The sequence below is a fragment of the Ursus arctos genome, unplaced genomic scaffold (assembly GCF_023065955.2).
Source record: "Ursus arctos isolate Adak ecotype North America unplaced genomic scaffold, UrsArc2.0 scaffold_8, whole genome shotgun sequence".
NCBI lineage: Eukaryota > Metazoa > Chordata > Mammalia > Carnivora > Ursidae > Ursus > Ursus arctos.
Window position 1 is genome coordinate 19789799 of NW_026623100.1, and position 16071 is coordinate 19805869.

Sequence of the window (16071 nt, forward strand, 5' to 3'; positions counted from 1 at the left end):
AACATATGGGAAAAGAGGGACACCTGGGTGGTTTCAGATGGTTAAGCCTCCCACTCTTGATTTAGGCTCAGGTTATGTTCTCAAGGTCACCAGATGGAGTAACCCAGTTGAGCCCCCCCCCTTCATCAAGTGCCCCCCCCCATTGATCCCCCTGTCAGCTCTGTGCTCAGTGGGGAGTCTGCTTGAGATTCTCTCTCTCCCTCTCCCTCTGCTCCTTCCCCCCTCTCTCTGTCTCTGTTTTTCTCTCCCCAAATAAATAAATTTTAAAGAAAAAAAATTAAAAAGAAGCATATGGTATAACAAGAAAGTGGCAGTGCCTATAACAACATAGGTGATCCTTGTTTTGTTGGAAATGTTCTGTATCTTTACCGTATCAGTGTATCCTGGTTATGATATTGCACCATAGTTTTCCACAGTTGCCATGATAAAAGTAACTGGGTAAAAGAGAGGTCTTAAATCAGCATGGTCTTGGCATAAGTAGATCAGTGGAACAGAAAGGAGAATCCTGAACTAGATCCACATGTATGTGGATAACTGATACATAGCACAGATGCAAAAGCAATTCAGTAGGGATTAGATTCTGTTTTCAACAAGTGCCACATCCATTTGATATCTACAAGCATAAAAATAAAAATACTTTGCACCATTAATCAAAATTAACTCAAAATGGAACACAGAACTTAAGTTTAAAACCTAAAATTACAAAACATCTAGAAGAAGACATAGGAAAACAACCTCAGTGAACTTAAAATAGGAAAGATTTGTTATTATGCTATAAATAGGATTCATGATGGAATTAACTGATAATTTTTTCTTCAACAAAATTAAAGACTATTGTTCTTTGACAGAGTTCAGAGAATAAAAGGCAAGCCACAGAAATTATATCCAGTGTATATGTCTGGTAAAGTAATAATATCTAGAATATATTTGGAATTCTAAAAACCCAATACAAAGATATGGACAAAAGATTTGAACAGACATATTACTAGAGAAAATGTATAAATAACAAATAAGCACATGAAAAGATGCTCAGCATCATTAGTTATTAAGACAAGGCAAATGACAACTATAATGATATACCACCGTAGTGACTACACATCTTTGAAATAGCTACAATTAAAAAGACTTGCTGTATTAACTGTGGACAGGAGTGTGAGACAATTGAAACACACTGCTTGAAGGATATAAAATGAAATGACCATTTTGGAAAGCAGTTTCTTAAAAAATGAAACCTACAACTTCTGTATGATCTAGACATTCCATATCTAGATATTTATTCAAGAGAAATAAAATATTTTTATAAAAATATGTTTGCAAATGTTTACAACAGTTTTATTCATAGTTGACTTGGAAATAACTCAAATGTCTATTCACAGGTGAAATTGCAGTGTCCATAAAATGGGATGCTAGTCAGCAAAAAGTTAGCGAAATATTGATACACACTACAACATGAATGGAGATGAAAATAAATTACACTAAATAAAAAAAAGCCAGGCAAAAAAGTACATGCTATATGATTTCATTTATGTAATATTCTAGTAAATGCAAGCTAATATTAACAAAAAAGCAGACCAGGTGTTGCACAGCAATGGAGGTGGATCAGGAAAAGATGGGAAGGTGGCATTAACAAGAGGCAAGAAGAAAATTGTTCACTATCTTTAGAGTATGATTGTTTCATCCATGTTTACATATTTCAAAACTTATAAATTGTACGCTTTAAACAGTTGCAGTTTATTCTATATTAATTATATATTAATAAAACAGTTAAAATTGCATGCTATTGATCCAATTTTAGATAAATTTTAGAAAAAATGTTTTCTAAAAATAAAGTAAGCATCTTGTATTTAGGTTTTCTTTTGTCTTAATTGTGCTTTTTTGAGAGATACAGGCATAAATTGTGAATTGCATGCCTTGAAAGTCATCTCAGATGTATATTCCCTTGCCTCCAACAGCTTGAATGTCCAAACCTTCCAGAGAAAATGGCGTGATGCTCTCTGAAATTGAGATCTCCAGAACAGAGGCGTCTCAATCTCTCTTTCTCCAAAGGTCAGTAATGCTTTACTTGCATATTTTTCTTTTTGATTTAAACTCATTTCTTATGTCTTAGTTCTCGTTGTGATACATATTCTACTAATTCTTAAATCTCAAGTGATAATAATTAAGTCAGTACTTGTTCTTCTTTACTTGAGGCTTGATGGCCTCAGTCATGTTCAGTTTTTCACAAGTCATGGAATCAATCATTTAACGACAACAAAAAATACTTTCAATACAGTAATGCATAAATGTGGAAATGTGGGTGTTAGTCTTTAACCTGTCAAAACTCCTGTTTTTCTTTCTTTAATTTTTTATTCATTTATCTTTACTGCTTGAATAAAAAGTCAATACTTTAATTAAAATAAGCACATTATTTCCCTATATCATAAATCATTCCTTTTATTAAATATTTACGAGCCCTGCATGATAGGCATTAAGAATTTCTGATAATTTATTTTTGTAGTAGTTTGCACTGTATCATACATAAATTATTATTTTTTGTACCATGATAAATATAACAAAATACTGATAAGGGTCAGAGAAAATGAGAAGTAAAGATTTATGAATAAAACGATACTTGAGCTTCTTTGAAATAGTTCTAAAGCGATACTAGTGGTAGTATTCTGAAGGAATAGATTTATAAGCAGTAACTATATATTGTTAATTGTACGGAACCAAGTATAAAATAATATCACATTCCTAGAGTTTATGGAATCTTGTGGTTTTTAATTTTTGTCTTTATAAATGATTTATTTCAATAATTACTGCTTTCTGCTATCGACTTATTTCTTACTTGTACTTACTTAGATCAAAATACATTCATTAGAAGGGCAAAAAGCCCTTTTAATTTTCATCATAAACTTGTAAATCACCCAAATAAGCTATTTTTCAAGTAAATCAATCAATAAATAGATGGGTAGATTAATGAAATCTGAAATAATCCAGTTAGAATGTAAGAAAAAGGGTCTGAACATGAAGCAACTAAAACTCTCATAAACTGCTGGTGGGACTTCAAAATTGGTTCCACCATTTTGGAAAATGTTTTATACTTTTTTATGACATTAAACATTATACTTACCATATAATCCTGCAATTCAGTACAAGGTACTTACTGTAGATAAGTGAAAACTTCCGCCCGTACAAAACTTGAAAAGAAGTTTTGATTGGATCTCTAGTCTTAATTGTTAAAAACTGGAAACAACCCAAATATCCTTCAACAGGTGAATGAATAAACAAATAATGGTACTTCCTACACTGGATAGAATGCTACTCCATAATAAAGAGGAACAAGCTACTACTAGACACACTAACAAGGGTTAATCTCAAATACATCATGCTAAATGAAAAAGTCAGATTCAATGGCTGCATTCCCTATGATTTCATATATATGACATTCTGGAAAATACAAAACTATAGAAACAGATAACAGGTAAGTAGTTTCTAAAAAGATATAGAGGGGACTTGGGGGAGTCATGGAATGACCTATATCTTATTGTAGTAGTAGTTACACAAAAAAAGTGTTTGCCAAAATTCCTAGAACTATGCACCGTAAAGGATAAGTTTCATTATGTATGAATTACATTTCAATGAACTTGACTCAACAGTGGTCATTTTCAGATTTTGAGTAGCTTCTATCTGTACTTTAAATAAATATAAGTTCATTAAAAGAGCAACTAAAAGTATCAACTTGAATTCTTAGCTAAATAAATTTCTAAGTCACTCCAATGTATACTTTCTCAAATGAATACTAGGATGAATAAATGCAAAGAAGATGCTAGTGAAAATGCTAACATTAAGGCCCTATTAGTGATTTCTTGTAAGTCATCTTGTATATGATCACTTGTTTCTCTGTTATAGAGTGTACGATACTGTTGTTCACTTTATTATCATTGAAATCATCGAATAGTCCTAAAAGACTTATGAGGCAGAGTTTGCAAATCTGGAAAGTCCTTGAGTTGTTCCCTTATCAGTGAGTGGGAGGATGCCTTTGATGGTTAAGGCTGTGTAAACAAGTTAAGCCTTTGCAAGCAATGCGTTTTTCTCAGTTGTACAAATATTCACCCCTAAAAAAGCAAAACTACATTGTTATTTTGTTTGTTTGTTGATAGGAGGAATGAGATGAGACACAAAATCTGTTTTGGGGAGCATCATCAATGTTAAAAATCTTAAGAGTAAATGTCAGACGCTATTGCAGCTTTAACCAGTTATTTCTGTTCTGTGCTTTTGATTTAATATCTGTCTTTGGATATGGAGAAAAGACTGAGGTGATCGAGATAAGAATTCTGAAGCATTTGATAATAAGGTTAAAAGACTGGGTACATATGAATAAATAAACAAATAAAAAGCAGAAACAGACCCATAAATACAGAGAACAAACTGATTGTTGCCAGAGGAGAGGGAGGTGGGGGGATAGCCAAAATGGTTGAAGGAGAGTGGGAGATATTGGCTTTCAGTTGTAGAATGAATAAGTCATGGGAATAAAAGGTAGAACATATGAAATATAGTCAATGGTATTGTAATAGCATTGTATGGTGACAGATGGTAGTTATCCTTCTTCCGAGCATAGCATAATGTATAGGGTTGTTGAATCACTATGTTGTACACCTGAAACTAGTGTCACATTGTATGTCAACTATATTGCAATTATAAAAGAAAGAAAAAAGAAAGAGAAAGGAGAAGAAAGGAAAGGAAAGGGCAAGAAAGGAAGAGAAAGAAAGAAAGGAAGAGAGAAGGAAGGAAGGAGGGAAGGGAGGGAGAGGTAGCTGCTAGATAGACAAGTTCATTACTGAGGGTTCCAAGTATCATACCTAACCCATCTTTGATCTACCGGTAGACAGATTTAGTCGTAGCCTATTAGAGAAAATCAGCCTGGTTGGTCTCCCAGGCATATCTCCTTGAAGCTGGGAGGGGAGATAGGAAGGCAGAAATTCTCAAGTGAAAAATGTGGTGGGAATAGAAAGGGACCATGTATTGAGAATTTCCATTGTATGGATTAGGAATTTTCAAAGTTAGATTTCTTTCTTTTTTGGAGAGTTAATTACGGTTCTCATTATAACAATCATGCTTAAAAACATTGCTAACATCTATTGAATGCCTATTTTGTGACATGCTTCTTTTTAAGAGGATTTCATGTAATAACTTATTTCATCCTGAAAACAACCCAGTTAGATTAATATTGTAGTTAATCTTCATTTTAAAGATGAGAAAGAGAACACTAATAAATGAATTTCGAATTACAGATCAGGTATTTGAACCCATTTTAAAGCCAGTCATATTCTGCACATGTTTTCTTAAGTATCACCTGAATAAGAAAAAGGAAGACACGAAAGAAAGAAAAAAGAAAAGAAAGTGTATCTTTTCACTATAAACACCCTATGCATTACTAAATGTCACCCCGTGTCATTACTAAAACAAGTATTATCAAAAACTCTTCTGATATCCAAATAATTTATAGAAATAGTTATATTTGATAGCATCTTTTGAATCTGTATACATTTAAAATTCCAGATACAAGCATATTTTTAATATAAATTTTTTTGCATTGTTATAATTTCAGTGAAATACTTTGCACATTTTATTAGAATACCTATGTTGTCTATCTAGAATATGCTGTGATGTTTTGGGGGTTCTTTGAGACTGAATGAATGCTATTTTGGACCTTAATTTTTGCCTTTTATTCCAGAAATAAAGGGGTAGAGAGGTTTCCTATATGGTGATGACATTAAAAAGGTCTCTTAGATGTCAGAATTCTTAAAACAAAATGTATGTGCCAGGCATATTAAGTCATTCATCCAACAAATATTTGCTCATAGTACCTATTATGCTCTGTGTTGTGGGGACACAGTGATGAATAAAATTGTTAAAGTGCTTTCCTAAAAGAAATTATAACATCTAATAAATCTTAAGTGTTACAGTAACGCTTATGTAACCTCTACTTTTCCTGAGAAAGTTCAAAATCTTTCTCAGTAAGAAAAGATGGAGAAAATCAAGAAAATGAAGAATTAATGAAGCATTCAACTATTGCCTATTCTTAACACATATATCTCCAAAAGAAATTTTTTTAATCAGTACCAACTTACAAGTGAAGATTCACTAAAGAAAGATAAAATGGCTTGTCTGAGGTTGCACATTTATTTAATGGCCAGGGCAACAAAAAGATTAGCTTCCTGATTCCAAGATCAGTTCTCTTTCTGCTGCACTGGTCTATTGCTTAATTAAACTATTTTTTTTTTTTTAATCTTAGTCCCATAAGTTTGAAGCAAAATGACATTTATTTATACTTTATGCTTCCAGGAACATCTTTTGGAAATGATTTTTGAAAATCCATTCACCCAAAAGATGGGTGTCCAAAGGAAAAAACTCCCAGAAAATGTATGAGAGGAAATTATTTGATCAAAATTTCATACCTGGTTTCTTAGTAGTAAGAGTCACTAGCCTACTTATTTAATACTAATAAATAATACTAACAGTTATAAAGATTATTTTTCTTTTCTAAAGCAATTTAACATTGCCAAGATCAAAAGCAAGCAACCAGGATAAACCAGGATATTTAGATTCAAGTTTGACCAATTGCCCAAACTACAGAATTGATCAAAGTTAATGGAATAGAAATTTTCTCATCAGTATTTTTTCTTCTGTCTCTAGAGCGAATAATTTTTCCAGGAATCAGAATTAAGATAAACTAGGAAAGTTGGGATGAGATGAGGTCTTGGTATGTTAAAAAGGTACTAGAAAGTGAGATAATGCATTTGGACTGATTGAGATGGATGCAGGCCAGCTCTGAGACTTCCCTGGACTGTATGTGGGGGGTCTTCAAGAGTGCAAATAGCAAGTCAGTCCCAGACACCAATTTCCTTAACCACCCCTCCTTCCCATGGCAGCCACTTAACAATATGAAGTCCCTTCCTATCAAACTGCTTATCATCAGTTTAGCTTCTTCCCAAAGGCCAGCATCTATATTTTATACTTTAATGCAATATGAAGATTGGTGAAAAGAAAAATTTTTGGAAAGTCAAGGTATTAAGTATGTGAAAGGCCATTTTACCTATGATTCAAAGAAATTAGATTTTAGAATTTGTGTGCATGTGAGTCTGACAATGTTAAAATAACTCTATGGCAAAATTCAGTGACTATGACTTCAAAATGCATGTAAAGGAAGCAAAGGGTCATAGTCTTTTCATATTTGCTTTTGTTCTTTAGTCTATATCATACATAGATAATAGGCACAGGTTAATTTCTGTTCATAGTTAATTTTTAAACACACATTTTAATATTTTTCCGCTGGTTATCCTGGGTGAGGCATTGTTTTAAGCACTGATTTAATTCATGGTTTTCTTTTAGTCCACACTCTCCATTTTTCCACTTTTAATCAATAGATGCGCATTTGGAATAGAAGCCTTCCTGGTGTTTGGATACCTTTTTGAGTCTGGAATTTGTAAAGTATAACTTAATTTAGAAAAAAAAATCTAAAATAAATTGAGTGCTTATCATGGTCAAATGACATTTATGGGGGAATTATTTAGTTTAATTGATGATAGATGAGGAATCCTAAAATTGGCTGAAGTTTATTACCCATTTATTTTTGTCAAATTATATTAAGTGTCTCTGGATATATGAAAGCTGTAGAGAAAATTAATAAAAACTGATAGTGCTCTACATTTAGAATCTCATGCTTACATTAAAAGCAACAAAACTGATGGAATTTTCCCCAAATTAAAAGAGAGATTATTTGCATTATTTACATTTTTATTATTTCCTATTTACTTTCTAATTGGGGGGAATACAGAAGAATGAAAATAGGCAAAGTAGAAAAGGAAAGAGGCATGGGGCGCCTGGGTGGCACAGCGGTTAAGCCTCTGCCTTCGGCTCAGGGGGTGATCCCGGCATTCTGGGATCGAGCCCCACATCAGGCTCCTCCGCTATGAGCCTGCTTCTTCCTCTCCCACTCCCCCTGCTTGTGTTCCCTCTCTCACTGGCTATCTCTATCTCTGTGGAATAAATAAATAAAATCTTTAAAAAAAAAAAAAAAGAAAAGGAAAGAGGCAGGAAGAGATACAAAAGGATAAATACAAATGTCAAAAACATTGGAAACAAAAAGAGGAGACATTGTCCATTGTATCAAGATAAGATGAAAAAATTAAGACTCAAAGAAAAGAAAAGAAACAGGCTCCAAAGACCTAGCTGTCTGCCCTTCAAGTCTAATGACAAAGTTCAGGCATTAAAACCACTGAATGAATGTGTCTGCAGAAGACCGATGAAATCTCCACCTTCTGCTTCTGATTTCCAGTGTGGTTGACAATCTCTTTAACACCTCTATCCCACTGGTATCACCTGGTAGTATCTCAACTTCTTATTTTAAAGATAGCAAAGGAGGAGCTAGGGCTAGAATATTAAGTCACCACTAAATGAAGTCAGAGTTAAAGAAATTTTTCCTGGTTCCAACTCTTATGAACAAGTCAATCTAGTCTACCCTCCACCCCCACACCTCCAGAATTAAGGATCTGGAGAAAGGAATTTACAGAAGAGGTTGGATTGAAAAATAGAATGCCAACAAGTTGACTAAATTTAAAACTTTTGCTTCCTAAGAGACACAGATGGCAAGTTTGTTATAGTTAGCTCATCACAGGAGGTTTTTAAATAGCCATGGTTAAGAATCAACTTATGAACATGTAGCCATTAAAATGCAATAAATCTAGTCAGCACAATAAATATGCAGTGGGCAAGAACTATAGTGATGCCTTCCTACTCATTTTTAACAGTAGGCCCAAATACTTCTGATGGTTTAAGAAGTTTTAGAGAATTGTGTGTTTCTGTGTGCATATTCTGATGGAAAAAATAAGCAGAAATCATGTAAAACAAGAGCTTTCCTTCTTATGATCCTGCCCAACTTACTGTTTGGAATGTTAGAAATATGTTTAATGCAACACCAGTTTTAGATTCCCTTATAAAAAATCAACTTAATGGAAAAAAATTCATGCCAACATGTGTACAAAATGAAATAATAGCTACTGTATACTTTTTGTATATTTCCTTAGCCAATAAGAGTCATTATCTAGAAAGCCTTTTTGTAACAACAATGAAAAAAGTGTTTTTTGAGGCAATTAACAGTGATCTAATGATAGGAATTCAGTATTGATATGCTATTCCTCTATTCTTGAGTGTGGCTTTTTGGGAAGGAACAGTCTTTGAAGTCTTTGGTTAGAAAATGCTGAAATGGCATATCACAGCCTGACGCCCCCTGGGTGAGTCATCTTTACCTGGTGCTGGAGTGGCTTTCTGAAAGCCCAAACTGGCGCTTGCCTCTCCTGTTGGCATAACTATATTTAGAATCCATAGCTAGAGAGCTCAGGGCTTCTCAGGATGGTATTTTTAAATGTGTCATCACTCTAGACATGCTTTCCCTCCCTCTCCAACTGCTTCAGCCTCCCTCATATTTTCACACATCCAAATGGAAAAGAATCAAGAAAAATCACTTCCAAAGGAACCTGTGACACTACTCTCATCTGGAATGTTAAGCTCTGGGCTTAGACTTATGCTAATAGCTCCCTTAGCTCTTGTGCTTAGTGAAGTTTGAATTCTTCAGGCAGCTCAGCAGTATGATGTACAGCAGTATTGGGCTCGTTGTTAAATGTAAGCCTTAGGGGAGAATATAAGAAAGTCCAGTTGATTTCCTTTTCTTTCATTTATTAGAACAAGCTTTACAAGGGTTTTTATGCTGGAATAGGAAATTCTGGCAATTGCTAGCTGTGACTCTGCTCCATGGTATATTGAATAATGGTGGAACATCATGGGGAAACTTAGCCTTTGTTCTAGCTATGAAGGGATCTTTGGTGAAGTCACTAGAGACAAGAAATGGAAGGAAATCTAAACACTGTACATAGAATAAGCACATCAGTAAAGCATTATTAGCATGTCATTGGAATGAAAATCTTTGTGGATAAATGAAGTCTCCTCTGCAGATAATTTGATTCATATCCCTGGAATTTCCATAACAAACCAACACTGTTTTACATGCTTTTGGATTTACATGGTCCTGGGGCAAAAAAATGGATTCAGTGTTAAGGGAATCATTCAATTAGCAGTCTTGTTAATTTTTTAAATATAAACTTATGTATCTCATACCTGCTTTGCAAATCTGTACATAGTACATTGCTGTATGTACTGGATTAGAAAACAAATGATATATGTTTCTAGCTAGGGAAACTAGGATATCTATGACAGTAAACCTCCAAAAGAAGGCTTTATTATTATTAACCTGGCATAACCAATAATTGCGTAATTAATTCCTGGATGATGGGTATGGGACAATTAGATGAACATAGGCTAGCATAATAAGAAAAATAAATTTTAAGAGCTGATAACTTACGCTGGTGGAAGTAGCTCAGAAAACAAGAAGGAGATGATAGAAGGAAAGGGTGCTCACTGGCAGCACAGGCAATATAGGACAGTGAGGCAAAATGGAAAGTCCTGAAGGAGAGTGGAGGTACCCAAAGCTATTATGATAGCATGGGAATGATCTTGAAGAGTCAGTGTTCAAGTTAGGAAGTTGGTGTTTTCCTGATGGTGGGATGATGCCATTATATGTTTTGGAGTATTTTAGAATACAGTGGTGGTATTTTAGGAATGGATTTTGGGCAGATGAATTCAGCAGAATTCCTGAATAAATAGAATTTTTTAAGAAGTCTGGAAGCAAGAATATTAGCTAAGAAGTGCTTTCTCTAATTCATGATGAGATGAAGGAGGGCTTCAACTTGATCATGGAAGATCAAATGGAATGGGTCTATTTTGATAAATATTACTGTAAATAAAATGAAGCCAAATATAGTGGGGACACTGTCCTCTATATATCCAGTAGCATCCTTATTATATCTAAATGAGTGAAAGGCAAAGAAAAGGCCCAAAGACACGAAGTATGACTGTAATTATAATCCAAACAATATAGTAATGATAATTTATTGAGTTTTTAAGAAATGACAAGTAATGTGCTACAAACTTTATATACATGTTCTTATATAACATTAATCCAGTACCCTAGGAGGAAAGTAGTATTTTCCACAATTCAGAAATGAGTCAATAGAGGTGGAAAATGGTTAGGTAAACTTGCCAAAATTTTCCCAGCCAGGATTTCAAATCATGCCTTATTCCCCGACTAGGGAATTTTAACTACATATTCTCTTGTATAGACTGGTATCCATACCATTGGTATAAACACAAATTGAGAGCATAGGTCTCTGACATATAATTGGGAATATTGATTCTTTAATTTCCTAGCACATATTTTCAAAGTTACAAATTCACTTACGTCATTTACCATTCTCCATTTTGACTCATTGAATACCAGAAGAGGTTTTGTCAAAACCTTATTCAAATCCATATTATATTATGTCCACAGCAATCTTGAAAAATCAGAATAATAAATATGTAAATATCAATATTAGAATATATTGTATTAATATGTTATTAATATGTATAATAATTTCCCTGGCATCCCTTGCTCTTAGTGTTTCCCTACCTTTTCTAAATGCTTCATGATTTTTTTTCTAAATGCGCTAGTTTATATAAAATATTATCATTAATTATATAATTCCATAGCCTAAATATAATTCTGTTGTAATTTTTTAAACTTCATTTGAAAAAAATTCAGACTTGCCTTTGCTTATCTCCAGATTGTAGCAACTTTTCCCTATTTTATCAGAGATTATTAAAGTTGAGCTTATTCATCTGCAAGTTTTCCTTTTTGGGAGGGCTATATACCTTATCTGGGCTAGGAAAACTAAATCCAGTAAATTCATGCAAAGAACTCTTAAACATTCTTAAATAATATTTTAATTAAATCCTTTTTTTTTAAATCATTTTTTTGTTATAGCCTTTGCAGTCCCAAATCCTTCCTAACAAGGTGTAGAGAAAGCCAAATAGAACAGAAAAAGTTTTTTTTTTTTTTTCTTTTAGTTTTTAACTGCAGCTGGCTTGTCTTTATTGCTCGTACTCCAAATAGAACTCAAAATTCTCATTTAGATTTGTCCACACTGGGAAGGGACAAAGTCATCTAAGACACATAATGATGGTGTTAACTTGAAATTACTTTTACCTGTAGCAATAATGGACTATGCAGCTCCTTTTTCTCCATTGTTAGAGCACCTTCTTTTGACAAATAGCACATCATATTGAGATCATTTAAAATGGTTAGATGTGTAGTAAAACAGAATTTTTGTGTTTCTTCTTTTTCTATTTTAGTGCAACTTATCCTTATTGAAACCAAAACTATGACCCTGGAGTTATTAACAGTATGGTCTAACCACCTGAACGAACTGTGTAAGGGTGAGCAGAGCTGATGGTATCATGTTTACACAGTATGCATAAGGCTTCTTTCAGCCTTGATATGAGAGGGCTTAGGCCTGGAAATATGAAGACAAAATTATATAATTGCCTCTTCTAATTTACCAGTGAGGATCCTCAGCACTGTCACCATGTAGAAAAGTACTTAGGTTCATGGTGGGCCTGCTCAATGCCAGGTGTTTTTTGTACACAATTCATTTGAGTTCTAAAATAGGCCTATGGGTAATTATTATCATCCCTGTGTTATGAAACAGAACACCAAGGGTTCAAGGAGTTTGTGTTACTTACCAAATATGGAGAGAACTTAAAATATGTATTTTAATTAACTTCTTGTGTGGATGAAGTTAAGTGGCCTAGGCAATTTTGGTAGGCAGAGTTCTTATTTCACAAAATAAAGTAAAATAAAATGGAGTTGCTGAATGCCTTTTAAAATCTCTAACGTTTATTCTTTTGTGGTTATTTCCACTTCATTGAGGCTTAATATAAATTCTCCATATCCTCGCATCACTACTGGGCTATAATTTTCTAGGATCTGACTGCGCTTTTATCATTCATGCTCCTTTCTCTAGATTTACTCAGGTAGAGCCAATGAGTGAAGGTTGCCTCTGAAAGGCAATCTATTCTGCTAGCATCAGAGAGCATCTAAGACACATATCCTCATGTACTTCCAATGCTGTTGTGCAGTGTGGTGTGAAGACAACAGGCCTAGTGTGTGTATATCTTCCATGCCACACCATGTCTCACAGTCAGCATTCCATCTGTTTCCTCACACTGGCCACTCTGGGACTCGTGTGTTCAGAGTATAGCAATGTCTAGATAATGGTAATAATAATAATAATAATAATAATAATAATAATAATAATAGTAATAATAACAACAAAACTGTGAATATCAAGTTTAAAGGGATAGTAAAAAATCAGCACAGCTTCTCAGGGATCTTTTTACAGTAAAATTTTTTCCACAGGGCTATATTCTAAGGAATTGATTGACTCTCAACCAAGATGATTTGGCACAACAATGCAGAATTTATTACAGCTACTACTGGTATGACTACAATTTAAACTACAGTGACAAGTCCTGCTGCTACTATTTCAATTACCTTGGCTGCCAACAAACATTTATAGGGCATTTAATATCTTCGATAAACTGTGCCAAGAAATTATATCTTTAGCTTTTGAAAAAACACATTGAGAAAGTACTATTATTATCCCTCTTAAGAGGGGGAGAGGCTCAGAAATTTTAAGTAAATTTCTCAAAGTCACATAACTGGCAGCTGGTAGAGTGGATTCACATCCTGACAGTCTTTTGCTCTCTTCTGGCTGCCTCCACTCTTGCCAGTGCCGGTAGTAGCACAGCAAGCAAAAAGTCACATCTGTCTAATCAAAAAATTCTGGTCTTAACCACTACATTATATCGCCATTCAATAAAGGATACTAATAATTAAATCTAAAGCACTGAATATTGTCTTTAACAGTGCATGTATTAGGGGTGCTTGGATGGCTCAGTCAGTTAAGTGTCTGCCTTTGGCTCAGGTCACCAGGATCCCAGGGTCCTGGGACAGAGCCCATGTTATAGAGCTCCTTGCTCAGCGGGAAGTCTTCTTGTCCCTTTCCCCCTGCTCCTCCCCCCACTTGTGCTCTCTATCTTGCTCACTCTCTCAAATGAATAAATAGAATTTTAAAAACTGAATGTAATAAAAGAAACAAAGGAACTTCCATCCAGTCTCCTTCTCATAGAATGAGGTATGACAATGACAGAATTATTCACGAGTGGAAGACTACTCAAAGAAAAAGTACAGTTGATTACAGAACTATGTACTAAATTCTAAAATGTAACACAAATGAAGTAAAAAATGTATACACACACACACACACATACATACATACACAGGGAGGATTCAGGTTCTTCCTATGTTATTTTCAATATCAGTTTCATTGACAGTGATTTACTGAAGATAGAGAAAGACATAGAGTTACATTCACGATTCTGAGTGTTGCATGTAGGAACCTGTGGCACATGCAGGTATTCTCTTGTGTGTGATGTAATGGAAACAAGATTTGAAATCATACTTCTGGGGGTGCCTGGATGTCTCAGTTGATTGAGCATCTGACTCTTGATTTCAGCTCAGGTCATAATCTCCGAGTTGTGAGATCAAGCCCCAGGTCAGGCTCCCACACTTCTGCTTGGGATTCTCTCTCTCCGTCTGCCCCCCGCCCTCAGCTGTGCTATAAATAAATAAATAAATAAATAATCTTTAAAAAAAAGTTAGGAAAATCATGATGCTGTAGAATCAAGTTCACCAGAAATGTTGGTTGCCATGAGGCCATTTCTAAACAAATGACAGAAAATACTGATTCCCTCTTGCTCCCAGCCTCACTCTTGCCCTTGCTTTCACTTTTACTTTATATATATGCGTGTGTGTGTGTGTGTGTGTGTGTGTGTGTGTGTGTGCATGCATGGAAGCCTGACTGGGATGGAAGAGCTATGGAACGTTGGAAATAATTGATGGTTTTATAATTCGCATATATGAGAGTAATTACAATGTAAATTCCTGTTACTTATGTATTTATTTAATTCATTTAGATTTTATTTTATTAATGTGTGTATCCTTACCATTTACAACTGCATAATTATATGGTCATAGAGGTTAAAAGTGAACCTTAGCCTTATGGGAAATCCTCTTCCTGAAAAAGTCTCTGTCTTTGATCAAACTTGAGTCAGGCTCTTCTGAGTCCTCTCTTTGAGGAGGCCTGAAGTTGTATTCTGTCCTTAACCATCTCAGCTCAGTTTTAGCAAAAATCTTGCTGAGTAAGTTTAGTGAATATCCCTCATCCTGAATATCTGGTCGAATTTCTTATCTCCATATCATATCATCATATCATCCTGGCCTGCCTTCAGCAAGAATTCTCTTGAATTGGTCTACCAAGAATCCCTCCAGCTTTGTTGTTTACTCTTCCCACCTTGTTGCTTGGTATATATTTCTGCTTGTCCTTGCTGTATTTAGAGTTGGGCCTCATTTCTCCTCTCTACTGCAAAACCCCCATTGCAATAATACCTCTTCAATAAGTTCTTCCCTACTATCTTTAACAAATATCATGAATAATTTGTTCTTCAGCACTACATAGAAATGATTTCATAATTTTCTCTACCAAATCTTACCTGGGTTGGTACCAACACTTCTTACCAACACTTATCTGGCTTAAGCCACCCAGTCTGTGATATTTTGTTATAGCAATTTGAACAGTCTAAGTCATGCCCTAAAGCCTGTCTTCTCTCATAATAACTCAAAATTACACCTAAATCTCCTTTCTCAGTAATTTATAAAACAAAAGTCAGAAAATCAGTATGACATATAACATTTGAGCATCACTACAGATCAGCTTGACCTAAATTACATTTATAGACTACCTCATCCCACAACAGCAGACTACATATTCATTTCAAGCACATATAAAGTATTTACTAAGATAGACCATATGCTAGGCCATAAACAAGATTTAATCAATTTAAAGCAGATTAAAATCATACAGAGTTTATTCTGTGACCAAAACATAATAAATTAGAATGAATAACAAAAAAAGTGGAAAATCTCGAAGTTTTTTTTAATTAAACAGTACACTTCTAAGTAACCTATGGTTCATAGAAAGTATTACAAAAGGAATTAGAAAACATTTTGAATTGAATTGAAAACACATGTGAGAA

The 16071-nt window shown here is 34.3% G+C and overlaps 1 long non-coding RNA gene across 1 annotated transcript in view; it reads left to right on the top strand.

Annotated features, from left to right (window-relative positions):
• LOC130543170 (uncharacterized) overlaps positions 1-16071 on the top strand; it is a 440369-nt gene that overhangs the window by 146432 nt on the left and 277866 nt on the right. Inside the window, exon 2 of the long non-coding RNA XR_008958303.1 lies at positions 1953-2046. This is a non-coding gene — a long non-coding RNA (uncharacterized LOC130543170). The remainder of the gene's footprint in view (positions 1-1952; positions 2047-16071) is intronic.